Source organism: Engraulis encrasicolus, chromosome 20 (genome assembly GCF_034702125.1).
Source record: "Engraulis encrasicolus isolate BLACKSEA-1 chromosome 20, IST_EnEncr_1.0, whole genome shotgun sequence".
In the NCBI taxonomy this organism is placed as follows: domain Eukaryota; kingdom Metazoa; phylum Chordata; class Actinopteri; order Clupeiformes; family Engraulidae; genus Engraulis; species Engraulis encrasicolus.
This window is the reverse complement of record NC_085876.1, coordinates 20,493,612-20,499,011: the sequence shown is the minus strand read 5'-3', so window position 1 is coordinate 20,499,011 and position 5,400 is coordinate 20,493,612.

Genomic DNA, 5,400 nt, shown 5'->3' with positions numbered 1-5,400 from the left:
CAAGGCAGCCCGCGAACCTCTTGGACTCGCACTGCTCACGGAGATGTTAAGGAAATGTGCCGTCCCTGTGTACATGTACCGTTAGCCTGTTACCAACGCAGGGCTGGACTGGGGGAGAAATAAGGCCCGGGCAGCTCATAATTAGCGGCGCAGAACTGACTAACTGGTGGGCCCTGCATGTTTTTTTTCCATTTTACATTACTGAAAATAGGGGCCCAAAAGGGTGCAGAGCCCACCGTTTAGTCAGTTCTGTAACGCTAATTACGAGGGGACCACCGGGAAATGCCCGCTATGCCAGATGGATAGTACAGCCCTGCACCAACACACAATGCAACGGTCTCTGTAGCCTCTTACTGCAGATGGGTCGTGTTGAAGTTTACCGTCTTGGTCTAGACTTCTTGCATGTTCAAAATCCGAGTCAAAGGAATCAAAAACTCCAAAAGCCAAATTAATCTATTTATTTTCTAAAATTACCAAATAACAAAATGACCACCACTGGTAATATCCAGAATACCAGCAATGGCCCATACACAGTAAACACTACAGCTTTCCAGAACTGCAGAGTCTACTACATAAAATGACAGTGACAATGAAAGCATTACGGAACGTTCCGGAGATCCTAACCTTCTCTCTCCCTGACCGATAACACGTATTGAGTTCGGGTGGGACAAAATTAGGAACTGCTTGAATATCCCTATCTGTTGGTATTTATGGTTTGTGGGTGTATGGGTGTGGTTATGTGTAAGTAATTACGTGCTTTGTTAGTTAACCCAGAATATGCCTAATCTGTGTCGATTGTAAGCTGCTGTCTTCATTTCCAGGTGGGCCTTGATTTCATCACTCTAGGTCTTCATGACCTCATCTGTGGACTTCCTGAGTTCTGTAACTTTAATCAAGCAATACACATACAACAGCACATTCTTTTGACATATTTGAGGGTCCTTGGTTCTGAAAAGATTGAAATCCAATGTTAGTCGTTTGCCCATTGTCACCTACTCCTGGCCTCCTAAAAAGGATTAAGTCAAATAGTTTCGCTTCTGAGTGACATCACTGTATCCTGTGTCCTAGAAAGAATGATACTTCAAGGAGTTTGGTATGGACTTCAGACTTATTCAGAAAATAAGCAATCAGTTAATCAAACATCACATGACAGGCTTTCAGCTTGTCTCACAACAATGTTTGATGACCTCTGTAGGCTCTCCTAAAAAGAATGGGCAATTACTCAACATCCTCAGCTCATGATTGTCACATGGGGCCATCACTCAATGGTTTGAGAGTGCCCACCAACAGAAGAACAAGATACATTCATTTTAATGTTTTTAATCATAACCAAATATTGTAGAATTTCCTGCAAACACAAATGAATACCTGAACAACTTGTTGTAAGCCAATGCATTAAATTTCAGGACCTCAGAATCTAGCCTATTTTCCAACAGTCCCTTTCGTGAGGTCATAATTAATATGACCTCATCAAATTTGTTAGACCTCAGTGTTAGACTCTGTAACCAACATGACCACATATCTTTCCTTGGTCAACTTCCCTTGTCCATTTCTGCAACCTAAGTTGCTCGCCTCAGAAACCTTGTGCGAAGAGAATACCACATCATCTGCTCATCACCCAATTGTCATTACACCAAGACATTATATTAATGTAGATACCACAGTGAGTTCCATTCCCGAAGACTGTGGAAAAATGTAAAAGGTTAGAAATACAAACAAATGAAACAAATATGTAAAAGACAAATTAAATAATTAATAATAATAATAATAATTATAAAAATCCTCCACTGCTGATCCTCCTGCTATAACAAAACCTAAAATTGAAATTTCTCCATTCAATACCACCAATTTCCGCAACATTGGGACCCCCTTTTCCACTACCAGTTCCTTGAGGTGTTATACGGCAATTTCTTATTGTTACGTTAAATGGTGGCGTTTCCTGTAGGATCCCGTTTCATTATAAAGCATCATCAAATACCACAATGTAAAAGGAAACATGTTAGCGTTAGTAGGGTTAGTATTAGTGGTGTTAGTGATAGTAGTGCCCCGCATGCATTAAGCTGCAGGCTTATGCCTTTCCCCATTCTTTGCGCTTCCGCAAGCTTGTTTCAATGTAACCCTGTGCGCCTTTCCCTCAAGGTGAATATTGTGTGTAATTCGCTCAACTCGGTTCGGTCTACTGCGCTCAATAGCTTTTGGAAGGAGCCAATTTCAATTCCTCGTCTCCTGTCTCGTTGGTTCCTCTTCCATCTGCAACCTGTGTGGAGAAATCTGACATCAAAGTAGTTAGTTTATCGTAATATGGTTTACATTGCAACGTGCGAAATCTTCATGTTCGAACCTAGCGTTGGTCCAGGGCTTACTGTTTGCCTAGTTTCTTACTGACCTCAGCACCATGAGTCAGAGTGTTGACCCAGCTCATAATTGTATGTAGGCCTATACCAACCTTACCAATTTGCTCTTGGGCGTTTGGTCCAAATCCTTATGGGTATGCGTTCCACAATCCACCAATGTGTCCAAGTTAATTGCAACCGGTTTTTTTTTTCTTTTTCTTTCAAACCACAGACCTTCTGCCAAAGTTATTTTACCAGCCCGGAGACAACGGTCTCCCATTCATGTCCTCTACCAACCATCAGTTTTTTGGCCGCACGGCCTCCAACCAGTCCATCAGTTATTTCCAAATGGTCACTCGCATCAACGTCTTTTCCGAAGACGCCCTTTCGTGCTCTCTCCAAATCCTTTCCATATCGAACGTTCTCTGTGGAAAAAAATCCTTGATTTCCGATGTCCTTGTGAGAAGCTTGCACTGCTGCCAAACGTTCTTTGTTACCTTTTCCATAGTGAACCCCTGTAAAACCATGGCCTTGTTTCCTCATTGCGGGGTCAGCCCAATGTTCCCACGGCCCATTGGTCCCACAGCCCATTGGTCCCACATTGCTAAGACTTTTGTGTTTTTTCAAAATTAGGCCCAATGGTCCCACAGCCCATTGGTCCCACATCACTAAGAATTTTTAATTTATTTTTAGGTCCGTTGGTCCCACAGCCCAATGGTCCCACAGTCCATTGGTCCCACATCACAAACACTTCAATGGGCTGTGGGACCAATGGGCCTAAAAATTCAAATAAAAAAGCAATGTGGGACCAATGGGCTGTGGGACCAATGGACTGTGGGACCAATGGGCTGTGGGACCAATGGGCCTAAAAAATGGAAAAAAGTCTTAGTGACGTGGGACCAATGGGCTGTGGGACCAATGGGTTGTGGGACCAATGGGCTGTGGGACCAGTGGGCCGTGGGACCAATGGGCTGTGGGACCAATGGGGCGTGGGAACATAGGTACGCTCCCCTCATTGCCGCATAAACCGCTTTCAATCTTTACCAACCTCCAACACTCAACAATGTGTTTTTCAAACAACCTTTGTTATCTGTCGTTATTGTCGTTATTTCCTTAATGTATGTATGTGATGTGTGGTGTACTGCAGTCTTTTCTCAAATCTCGTCTGTCTTACCTATCTCCCCCTTTCTTCTGAAATAACACGCCGTGTTGTTTCAGAAGAACCCACAACAATTGTGTAACCAGGTACACCGTCTAGCTTTTCGGGCAGTTACTGTCTGAACAGTAATTGTAAAATAATAATAATAATAATAATAATTTTTAAAAAGTACTCAAAATATCCATAGGTCTAAGGAGTAGGCCTATTCCTGTTGTGACAAACAGAACAAACAAGAAAAAAAATATTTAAAAAATCATCAGTCAAATCAATGTACAGAGAGTATTGGGAAGGCCATCGTGTTTATAGCTAATTATGTTTGTTCAGTCAGTATTGTAGGCTATCTTATACAAACTTTTGCGTGGTGTTGGGTAGACTATGTGTAGCTTATAATGCAATGTGTATAATTCAACCCCAGCAGCCACCCCTTCTTGCCCAATGTAGATGTAGGGTAAACAGTCCCACTGATTCCCAATAACTGTCTTAAACACGCCTGTGCGTATGTTTTCATCTTAATCAATGTTACGTGGTAGGGGTCAGATAAAAGGGATATGGGTGTATAAATGGCACCCAAGGGCGTCACTTCTGGTGTGAGTTAAGCAGTAGTGTTACCGAACAAACTTGACATAGTCTTTCAATTTCTCATAGGCCAGAAGGGGTCCCCCAACCCTTCTCCTTTGTGAGCTCTAGGTCCCAATCCCCTTTGCGTATTGTCCATGGGATAGGCTTGCTCCGGCTCCAGTGTGCGCTTGGTGTGCTTGTGCTTGTTTTTTCTCTGGTTTCAGCTTTGAAGTAGGTGCAGTGCCCTCCGTGTTGTGTAGGCATTCCACTGGCAGTCTCTCACTCAGTGCCCGGTCCCACTATAAGCAAAACACCCCCATACATGACCCTACCTTGGGCATCGCTACTCCCTGTTCCCCGTCCTCTGAATCCCACCACGTTGTCCCTAACCCCTTAATGAAATTGGACCAACTTCAGGCTTGGATGCATGCTGCTGGTTTCGGGAACAAGAATGTGTGACTGCTGTGTTGTAACATGAGTTGTATCAATTGTGTTTCGATTCCGTCGCTCTTTTGGACTCAGCTAATTGCAACTTAACTAGTTGTGCATGTGCTGTATCAGTGCTTAGTTTCTCTTCCTCGCGTTTTGCACTATACTGTTTCATGTGGTGCTTGAGATGGCGTTCCCAGTATTCGGTAGTACTATAGGGCAAATTTGGATCATTTAACATCGTTTCTCGTACCGGCTTTGGGATTGCTTCTAGAATGGCCATTCTGAACATAGCAGTTTGCAGCTTGTCAGAGCTTGGATGATTTCCGGCTATGTCTGTCCAAAATTCCTTACTTTTTGTCAAAAAGTCTGTTACGTTTGGGTAACGTTTACGCATTGCAGTGCCTATGTCAGTTGCGTATAACGCAAATGGGTATGAATCTGGCAAAAGGCTCGTTCTTGCTTCTGTTTCCACTATCTGTAATTCCCACGTGCTTGTTTGTTTACATAACAGTGCGCGCCAATCACCAATAGTTATCTTGTGTGACATGGTAGCTTTCATTAATTTGGACAACCACGGTGCACCCCCTTCGGCGGGTGAAGGCATTTTTTCCAGGATCAAATTCATGTCAGTAAAACTAAAAGGCTTATATTCATCCACTCCGTTCTTTTTCACCAACGGATACATTCCAACTGTCTTGGGTTGCCCTTTACGTGCCATGGTTTCGCGCAAGTCATATCTCTGGGGGGTAGAGTGCAATGTCAATGTGCCTGTCAGAGTCGCCTCACTCGTCTCCTGTGTCTGTGTACCGTCCCTACGTATCTCGCGTCCGTATTCCTGGTCATGTTGCGTCAAGTCAAGTCGCTCCCTGTCTCCCTGTATTTCTCTTCTGTCTGACTCCCTCCTTGCATTCTCACTCA